The sequence below is a fragment of the Lingula anatina genome, chromosome 4, assembly GCF_051362555.1.
Source record: "Lingula anatina isolate TDL-2025a chromosome 4, LinAna3.0, whole genome shotgun sequence".
Lineage (NCBI taxonomy): Eukaryota > Metazoa > Brachiopoda > Lingulata > Lingulida > Lingulidae > Lingula > Lingula anatina.
The window spans coordinates 12,108,022-12,119,276 of record NC_141770.1 but is presented as its reverse complement, the minus strand read 5'-3'; the positions used below and the strand labels follow the sequence as shown (position 1 = coordinate 12,119,276).

Genomic DNA, 11,255 nt, shown 5'->3' with positions numbered 1-11,255 from the left:
GTGCTATTTAACATTGGTGTAATTATGCTTTCTCTTTTTAAGTTAATTGTCTTCATTCTTATTTTCAATATGATTAATTATTATTGTTTCGTTTTCTTTTTGAATTACCTAAGACAACTGGTTTTAAAAACTGGATATTGTCGATTTTTATTCTATTTTCGTTGTTAGTTCTCTATGAGTTGTAAATAAATATCGTTGAAGACTGTCACCATGCGTTCCGTTTTATACATTTGTAACGCCGCTTGTCAGATTATTTCCTCGTTGCCCAAAGGCTTGTTTTGTTAACGAAAATAAACAAGGGGTCTTTCTTCATTTCTGGTATAGGCATAGGTCATTAAAGTAACCAGTTTAACTCGTTGAATGATGGCACGTCCCGATCCGTGGACTCAGGTGTAAACATCGTGGGTATATAATTTATTACCTGAGGGTAATCTTGGCTCTAAAAAAAACACACAAGATGGGACTCTCTGCGGGTGACCCGAAGCACGGGCAGTTATCATTGACGTTGCAATCACAAAAATAAATCGTGAAAATCAAAATACACCAAGTGAAATATACAGAACGATTTGCCTTAATATGTATAATCTGACTTTTGTACTAATTTACTTTTAGATATAAATAGATTAGTTTATTACATAATACAGCGAATTTGAAGAAATATTTTAGCGATTGCATGAAATAGACTGCAGTCTGCCTTTAAAAAAAACGAAAGCTCTTATCAAAACACGCTCTAGGGGTAGGATTTTCCATGTCCAATCGTTTTTTCCGTTCTTTTTCATTTTTTTGTTCGAAGTCAAAGCTATTCAGTACAAACAAACAGTATGATCGGGTAATTTAAGTATTATTTGGACTTAACCACCATTATGAGCGTTCAGCAGACTGTTCATTTTAGGTCTGGTACATATGAATATTGTCAGTTTAATAAATATCTAAAGCAACTGCCTTTAGCGTCGGTATAATTTGATCACGTATCTTGTCTATTGGTCTTTTGTGACCAATTAATAATTACAATTTTGATAAATTTGTTTTACTCTTTTTTCTCCATTTTAACATAATGACAGCACAACTTTGAATCTAAGCTACTTTTAAACCTATCAATCCTAACCTATTTGATAGTCAGAATTAATTTTCCTATAGATATTCCTGTGCGTTTATTTAACGAATAGTGCTTGTCATTTAAATTTGCATTTTTAAAATGAGTTAAATGTTTCTCGCTTGGGTCAACAATGTTAGTTTTTATACACGTTGATATAACTAACTTCACAAAAATGAAAGTTTTTTTTAAATATATTACTGTGTTTGGATTCAAGATATATGTGATTTGATGAGTAATTTTCTTATGGTTTTTTCATTCATGAACTATCTTAATGTTACTGTTTTTTCTTCGTTGTGGGTTAAATATATTATTTTGTCTGTTGCTAAAATGCGCACATCGTGAAATGTTGAACGAAATAAGAAGCAGGTACATGTTTGTGATGGTTTGGAAAAAAATACAAAGGAAACTGTAAAGGAATTATTTGACGTGCTGTTTCCAAACATGAGTGTATTTTCATTAAAAACATGTATTGTCTTTATATATATAACTAGAAAATGTGGCAATTGATAATATAAGTAATTACTGAATATAACACATAGGGAACATAGGGTACTTTAAATAAATAAATAAATAAATAAATAAATAAATAAATAAATAAATAAATAAATAAATAAATAAATAAATGATTATCCACAGATATGTATTTAACATAAAACAAACGTTGAACAAGAAAGGAAAATGAAACAAAACTAAAAGTATTGCGGTGCCCAGTAATTGCTTAAAAAATCACAACAAGGTGATAACATAGGGACATCTTTTGCCCCGGCAAAATAAAAAAAAAATGAAAAGAAACTGCGAAGGTGGTAATGTATGTCAAAGAAACGCACAACCCAAGTTTATGGAACAATAAAGGATGGTGAGTGCAAACTCATCAGCATTGTCTCGACAATACTCAATGTCCGAGTCCGACTAAATTGACCGCCAATGGTCATTCTCCGTTCCTGTGTCCGGTGCCAGTGTGGAGCTAATGCCCTTAATGTGATTTATCGTTTTAATGAAAATTGTTACATAAGAATATTGCGTAAGGGAGACAGGCCATCTGCCCCCGACGGGCCAAAGGTCAACTGGACAAACGCGCGCGAGAGACGCCAGCCTGGCTGCCTGAATAAGATGACCACTGGTCTTTTTTTCATTAGTGAGAGGAAAGTGGGACTCTTTGAAAAGAAGAAATAAAGCTGACAAAGGAAAGGAATGACTGCCTTCTTAGCACAGTGATCTAGAGAACGGAGAGAACGGACTCTTTCGATTGGTCTCATTGTGTACCGTATCTGAGATTGGCGTTGGTGCTATCTTCTTCGATAAATACACGGCACATTCACGTCCCTCGTAAATCCAACACTGATACAAATAAATGGTATATATCGATATTACTCATTTTACTCATATCACTTATTACTTGTTTTACTACATCAGTTTTGGCTAATCTATAAAATCGACCAATTATTTTATGTATCTAACATATCAACCTATCTTCTTTTGCAACTAAGGGCCTAAAAAACTGGTCTGGCTAATTATACGCCTTTATGTATTATTCATGCTATAAGGCTTTAGGTTTGATCAATAATCATGGGTACTCGAGGGGGAAGCAGTAGACAAGATATGTATATGATAAAAAGTTGTAACAAAATGAAAGTGAACGTGAGATCAACATAAATAAATTGTACGTTGAAAACGGTTATCGGTTAGTCAACATTGGGTATGGGAGACTGAAAGGTACGCCCTGTGTGCGATCCATATAATCATTCTGATCTTGTGATTTTGGCATGGTTTACACATTGGAATGTTTCCAAAAGTTTGGTGGAAGTTTTCACATCTCAGGACGTACAGTATCTTCTCTGTATACTGTATATATAGGGTCCCTCTTGTCCTGCCTCAGATGAACGTATCACAAGAAAAACTATTTTAAGTGAGAAAAACGTTTTGCAGGCAACTTCATGGATTTTAAACAACCTAATCTAACATCTGAAACAAATTTAAAATAGTACGAAGACCATAAACACTTTCACTTACCAGATTTCTCTGTGTTGACCCTACGATAGCGTCCCGAAATAAAAATAGGGTAACTCCAAACGCGCCATTCCGCGGAGACAAAGCTAACAGGAAAAGGTACTCGAGTGCGCTTTTAACAATGGAGTGGGCTTGGTATACGCCACGTGCACCTTCCTCATTATCTACCTGTTTCAGGTGCGTTTTTTTTCATTCAATCAACCATTGATGCATTAGGATTGAGAGTGGACCTGCTGTATGGTTATCAGAGCGATCGTTTTGAAAAGGCCATGTTCGTGTTACTTCTCAAACATCTAAGTCTTTTTCATTTCTTAACTTAATAATTAAAATAAATTAGAAAAGAAAGAAAGCGTACAGTTTAAAAATCACCCACTTGGCAAATAAATGCAGTCTAAAGTTTAATACAGTTACTGTTTGTTTTGAACGGATACTGTGTTTTGACCAGTTTCGTCTATCAAAAACTCCATACCATACTTGTGTCATATGGTATTTATTTAAATCGACACCCAGTTTTAAGTGTATGTACCATTTATACAATGAATAAGAAATTATAAGATAGGATACCTTTTAGCAGATAAATATAGTAATTAACATTAACATGTGAAATAACTTTTTGTACCATTTTGTAAAATGAGACGCTTTCCTAGTGTGAGGGGTGGTTTCATTTTCAAGGCGCAGTAAAAATTGTGGCTGTCGTATGATATATCATAACTGAAAGTCAGTGCATGGCATTTAAATCTCTCACTGAAAGGTTTTTATATTTATATTCACCCACAAAGGTAGGCCTACTCCATGTAACTTGGCACAGTTGCTGAAAACTTTATTCGAGGCAGTTATCGAGAACGGAATTTTAAATAATATTTTGAATACAGAACCTCTATTAACCAGATTATAATGAACCCCGGTTGCATTTATCAGCCTTTAAGATATATCTGAGTCTGAAAGTCAGCTAGCCTTTTTAAAAGGTTCCTTGGTCTTTGTACCCGGCAGATGTACTGGGGACGGCAAACCGCAAACATCAATAAAGACTAAACATGTCACGACGTTCCTCCCGCCTGGGAGAAAAACGGAAATTATAACATAGGTACAAGTGTTGAACAGGTGGGGTCGCTTTGACCTAACGGCAGGAAGTGGCGTTCTCAGAGAGATTATTATCGTTTTTTTTTTTTTCTAAAACCAAAATTACGTAAGGTGCCAACACTATATTAGATGTAGTGAAGGTCGGTAATATAACATCTGTCTATTGGGAACGTTGCCGGTAATGTTTAACAAAAAATGTATTAGTTAGGGAGGTGAAATGGAATGTGCTCTTTGCAACATCTAGCCTAAATATGTTGACATTATAGCCAAATCCTTGAATATGTATAAAGAAGGTTAAATGAGCATCAGATTTAGGGGGAAATCTGCTATGAAAAGCATTAAAACGGATACAAACGATGAGAATGCAAATGTATGTTATGTATTGACATGTTACGAATTTTTCAGTCTTTTAAAGCACAGCCAACAGCTTAGCTGTTTGCTATTTTTTATATTTGAATTTATTCACTGAAACAAAGAATCGATTGCTAGCCCCACTCATTTCCAATAATTAAACTTTTTTCAAAAAATATTAGGAAAAAAAAAAGAATTGCGTCAGCGTCTTTTCCATTTTAACAGGAGCAGACAATGGATAAATGGAGGAAGACATAGGACAATGAAGAGAGCCTTCATTTCTTAGTTTACTTCTGGTCAACGATGCACAGACTAATTTTGTTTGAAACAAATTGAAAAAGGTGAGGTTGACCGCAGTTGAAAAATATATTTGTAACATTAACAAGTCAAATTCTTTTTTACAACGAAAATGGCATTTTTGTTTTAGTATTCATCACTGGTTAATTAGGCGAACATCTGACCCCAACCCACACAAAGAAAATAATAAATTCGAAATATCAGTAATTAACAAATGAAATAAAATAAAATTTTCGAGGGCCAGTATTTTTTTAATTGACACTTCAGTCTCTAACATATATGAAAGTATTTGCAATAAAATTCGTATCAACTTCAAAGAAGTAAAGAACGCCCAGTTGTCCTCCCGCCTCTTTGTCCGGCGTCCTAACAGGGTCGGTGACATTGTGTCCACGTGCAACATAAATCTTTGACCAGTCGCTTAAGGGGACGGTCTTCAGACGACAAAATACTTCTTGATTAAGCAATGTGTTACTGATGCGTGTCGAAAGTAAAGTTCAGGTGTGATATAAAGTTTTTATTTTTTCTCTCTCCCTTTTCATTCATTTATTTATTGATTTATCTATTATTATTATTATTATTATTATTATTATTATCATCATTATTATTATTATTATTATTATTGTTGTACTTAATTTTGTCTTTTTAGGCCATTTCTCTCTCAGTTCACTGCGTGCGAGAGCTTTGAGAGTGTCATCTAACTAGAGTGCCCGTATAACGAGAAAGGTTTGCGGTTTAACCTGGCCTAGAGACACCTGTGCACTAGTATATGATTTTAAAGCATCGGCAATCCTACCACTGCAATGCATATATATTTATCAAGCGTCCGCACATAATAAAATAAACGATAAAAGCTTTAGACAAGCCAGACGACAAACTTGAACACCCATCTTCCACTCCATCTCGCACGAGACTCTCCGTTGTAACATAATCAAAAGCTCTCTTTCTCTCTCTCTTTCTCTCTTTCTCTCTCTCTCTTTCTCTCTCTCTTTCTCACTCCCTCTCTCTCTTTTTCTCTCTCTCTCTCTCTCTCTCTCTTTCTCTCTCTCTTTCTCTCTCTCTCTTTGACCGGTCATGTCTCTAAGTTGTGTCAAATGGAAATATCAATTTTAACGTGTTTTTAACTGGCCAGCTAATTACACTTTAAAGATTTTTAACGCAGATTAGGCACTAGTCCAAGAAGTAATCTCAGAAAGGAGTTGCAATTTCAGTGAAGTGAAGTGAAGCAGCGATGAGCTTTTTTTCCTTTTATCTAAATCCAAAACAGTGATAAGAAAAAATGAAAAAAAAAAAAAACTGAGAAGGAACTAAATAAGAAATTACTTTCAGTTATTTGTAGTAAACTAGTGCAAGTGTGCGCGTGTTTGAAGACAGCGAATAGTTCGGTATATTTGAAGGTAGATCGAAACAAAAGAATGAAAATTAAATATCGTACAAAAATTCTTTATTTTAGCAAGCCAAATCAGCAAGACAAAATAAAGTTCTGAATGCGTTCATGAAACGGAAAATTAAACAATAATAACCGTCTAAGATGTAAACCTAATTATAATGGCAGCTTTTTGCCACTATTTGTATTTGTATTTGCGTAGCCTTATTTTTCAGTGTTATTATTGCCACTCCGTGTTTGGCAACACAGAATGGGCAGGTCACAGAAAATGTCGATCACAAATCGTTCTCAATCAAAGAGGGATGAGCGATTGAGTGATATAAAAATGAAAAAAAAATGATCGAGATCATCTTAAATAAATGCATTCGTAATTCCACATTCCCTTTTTTTCTGGATTTTGTTTCCATTGTAATGTCTCACCAAAGCATATTATTATCTCTTAAATGGCAAAATAAGAAGATATTTGTGAATATTTCCCCTAATTCTTAATCATTTTTCTACCCTATCAAACATTTATGAACAATGCGTAAGTTCCATTAATAAAAAATGCCCAAGGTCCATTCACAGTACATTGCTTAAATTGCCCGTGCATTCATTCGTTCGCGTGTTGGTTTATTTGATAATGAGTTATATTGCTAGTTTTTGTGTTAAGCAAATGCCTAGTTTTCTCTTTATTCTTTCTTTGTCTTATCTGGCAACAATCGTAAAAAAATCAAGTAATCTTCATTTTCCAAACATTATTGGCGTCTAACGTTATCCAAACAACAACGAGTAAATTCTTCGTTTCTATCTTTCAATCTTATTCTTCCTTAAAACGACCAGGCGTTGCAAAATAGGAGAAACGCAATTTTTCGACAATCTATTGTACGATCATGGTGCAAATCGTTTAATTGTGTAAACTGTCCAGGGCGTTCTATTAAAACTAACTAGAAGTCTTTCTTAGATTATCTCCTGCCCTTTGGCGTGCTCATGTCTTTCCATCAAAAATGATTTATAAAATAAAATACTTTTCAGTCCAAATGAATCGATTTTGTTTCGTTTAAAAACTGAGTAAAGGCGTGAATATGGTCTGGCTTACGTCTATCTAAGATTTAATAAACGGTATATTAGATCTTAGCGTCTATCTACCATTTCAACTTAAAATCAACCTTTAATCCACACAGGCCCTCACTACATCAGCTTTTGAATCCAATCGACAGAAAAGTCAAGTAACCCGCATTTTTCCTTTGTTTGACATACAAAGAAATATGTCCTTATGAAATTGCAATAATAAGACGACAGCAGTGCCGTCCTTGGCATCCGCCTTTGCGGCCACAAACTAAAACCACCTGGCAGTCTTCTCAGCGTCCCTTTTTGCGTCCCTGACCGTCAGTCTAACCACATACAAAAGGCCTTCTGCCGGGGTTACGTACCAGAGATTTTTTAACCTCAAACGCTTTTATTTTACCGTAGAACAATTGCCAGCGCACCTGCAAGGTTAATCTCTTTCAATCGCGTGCCCGGAAACCCAGAAAATCTGAGGGCATGAAGAAAAAAAGGTGTTTATTTTCCTTCAAGGTAATATTTGACGACAAGACATTGAAACTAAATAGTTTTTATTGCCTCTATCGTTTTGTCAGCCGTCTTGATCAAATTTGACCAGCAATCATCGATTTAATACAGGAAATATACTCAATTCCATAAGGTCCTCTGGGCTGTGTATTACACTTAACACCTCCTGCAGTTTATAAATAAATGCCACCTGCTTTCCATCGTTTTTAACATGTATTTTATTTCAGAAATTTTATCCGCTTCATACATTGTATCTCAGTGTTGTTTTAAGTTCTTTCAACGACCAGCGTGCATATCTAATAAAACAAGACGAGGTGCAAAATCAAAAAGGCGAAATTATGAGGCGTTTTATATTTATAAATCTTTAAAGATGAAAAATATTTAATAAGACACAGTTTGTTTGTCACATTAGGCAAACGGTAATTGTTCTGCAAAGAACAAAAGAAGATCTAGAGAAATTAACTTTCTATTGAATTTTTAAACCAATTTAAAGAAATCATTTGAGCTTTAATGCCACCCATATATTGAAGAATAAGGATAAGAGGAATAAAAAAATGGCAGGCTACTCACAAATATATTGTGTAAAACGGTCAACAGTTCCTGAAATAACGGCACGTTTTTTCCTCTTATTTCATTTTTTGTTTGTATTATGTAAATATAGTTTATGTCCACTTTGCATACATTTTGCCAATAGTTTTTCGTTATGATAAAAATAATTATAAAAATAAACTTAATTTTAAGAGGGTAAACCATGTTAAGTGTACGCTTATCTTCCACATGGCTCTCAAATGATCGTTGAAATATTTACCTCGCAGATAAAATTCTACATGTAATAATGGTTGAACCATACCGATCTCAGCACTTTAAAATCTTACCCCTGATTATAGTTTGCTTCATCTCAGGTATGAATATCGAGTGCAACTTCAAAGTACTGTACTAAATCCACGCCATTTATAACGGATTATGATTTCGCAAATAATCCTGTATTACCAGGCGCATAAGACAATAGGCTACAATCTTCTCACGCAGAGCCCAAATTGTTCAGGAAAGTGCCCTTGAAGCAAATTAAATATACAACGCATGAAAAAAATCCCCATTGTTTTCCAAATGCAATGTTTCAAAAAAGCTCATTCGAATGTGTGTGATATGCTGGCTGATTTCATGAGGGCGGTACCCGATTAAAATGTCGTTTTCGTACAGCTGTGACACATGCCACGTACTCTGTACCTGTGGCCGGCTGCTGAGTGATGACGTCATTTTTGTTTAAAAATTTTTGCTTGGAGAGAAATGTGCCCAGCGAGAGAAATGCCTGTGAAGGTCTTGTGAAAAAAATCCTCTCTGTCACCTCAGCGGAGGACACATTTCCGTCACCCTTTTCACACTGTATGATTGATTTCTGTGTCCCGTTTCATTAAACCAAAATTTACTTTGATCAAGGATAAACAAGTTGTTGTCCACGAAAAAAATAATTAAATATATATATATGTGGCTTCTTCACACACACACACACACACACACACACACACACACACACACACACACAAAAAGATTTTTAAAAAATCATGGAACAAAAATTATTCACACTAGTATTAAACTGCATGGTTTTCATGGCCCAAAATAACTGATATCCTAAGTCAAAAAATTAAGACAACTTTCAATAAAATTTCTTTTTAGTCAAACCTAGCTCTGCTTGCGATGCTTATGAAGTAAAGCAAATATTGTATCTCATCTAAGAGTGATGGGTTATATAAAATTCGATTTTAAAAAATTAAAAAAATCGCATATAGTGGCACTGAACAAAAATGGGACACAATCTAAAATAAAAAACACTACCTAAGATTAGGAAAGTTCACCTTTCATTTAAAAGTTTTTTTTTTTATCTTGAGATTTATACTTACGTAACTGAACTTGAGGAAAAAAGTGAGTTTAACACAAATTTACAAATGGCTTTAAATAAACTTAAATGCACGTCTTACATTTATCTTTTTCACTGATAACTTTACTAGGTATGTGAAAAGAAGGGGTTGTTGATAATGATTGCGTTTGTTTTGCGTGTTTTGTGTCTAAAAGAGCACTTCATTTAGCGTGTCGATTATTCACATTATGCGCTATTCACTGTGTGTTGGAATGCCATGGAATCAGAATTCTTTTTGCATTTCTGCATTTATTCCGAAGTTAAGGATAGAAATCAATCAAATATTAGACGTCCGAATGAAGATTGTAGATGTAAAAATTGTTTAATTGAATTTTAAAACACCAATTTTGTTCCAAATTTACACCATAAAGTAAATCAAATATCTGCGACCAATTTGGAACAGCCCAATTTGTTTTGGCAAATTGAAGGCAATCCTGTTCTGGTTAAGTTTCTTTCTGGCTGCAAAACGTATTTTAGCAATTTTGCGGAAACTTCTTCAAAAGTGAATTAAGAATATTTCTTTCTTCTTAATAAATAAATAAATAAATAAATAAATAAATAAATAAATAAATAAATAAAATAGACAGGGATTTGTATTCTCTCTTATTTGTAAGTTCAGTTTAATTCTTGGGAGATTTTCCTAAAAACTTTTATCGTGCCCCTTAGTACGGAAAAGTCGTTTTGTTTTGCAAAATGATAAGTCAGCTGTTCAGCATTTTTAGTTACTTAAATCTAAATCAAACAAGTATGGACATCTAAAATTCTTTACGTGGATTTATTTACTATAAAATATACTCGTTGTCCTTTTTTCTTTTTCACTGATAAACCTGTGCAAATTGATCACGGTGCGTACAATTGTTAAGTGACCATTCGTGCGTTTTTATAATTCGATGAATTAAGTCTTGCATTTTGCTGGGACCTATGTGAGCAATACATTCTGTGCAAGCGTAATTTACCGATCTACCGCATCCTGCCAAGAATTAGATTAAGTTGGAAAAAAACTACTTTTTATGAGTCGACTAAGTCGATATGTGTTCAGTTTTTAAATAAAGTATTGCCGTCATTTTGAGAGAAGGTTATAATTAAATAGCTCAACAGTCAACGTCTTTCAGAATCTAGCAGGCGCATAAATTATCGGCTGCGTTTTCCAGGGCAGGTTTTTTTCAGCAACAAGATTAAAAAAAAAAAAACGACACTGGAGACAGGGACTCGCAATGCAGGTTTCACGACAAATTAGGTGACTGACCTTTCGCTCTACCTCCAGTGTGCGAGACTGATTTAACACCGGCTCGTTCAGCTTTCAATAAGGAGAACGCCATTCCGCTTATCATTATGAACGCTGTTTAGCAGCAACGAATAGAGGAAATCTTTCAAAAGCAGACGCGCACTTGGGAGTCATTCTCCATGTAGCCAACTTGGATGGTCTCCCATGGGTTTGAATTGCGTCAGGTGAGATCGGCTGCGGTAATCGCGATCGTCTGCTTTTCGTGATGTGTCCAAGAGTGTGCCGCACGGCGTCCCAAGCGTACAATTTGCTCGACTAATCACCACCAGCAGATACAGAAAAAAAATCT

The 11,255-nt window shown here is 34.7% G+C and overlaps 1 long non-coding RNA gene across 1 annotated transcript in view; it reads right to left on the bottom strand.

Annotated features, from left to right (window-relative positions):
- LOC147762318 (uncharacterized) overlaps positions 1-3,218 on the bottom strand; it is a 49,621-nt gene extending 46,403 nt beyond the window's left edge. The window contains exon 1 of the long non-coding RNA XR_015334037.1: positions 3,107-3,218. This is a non-coding gene — a long non-coding RNA (uncharacterized LOC147762318). The remainder of the gene's footprint in view (positions 1-3,106) is intronic.
- Between the last annotated feature and the right edge of the window lie 8,037 nt (positions 3,219-11,255).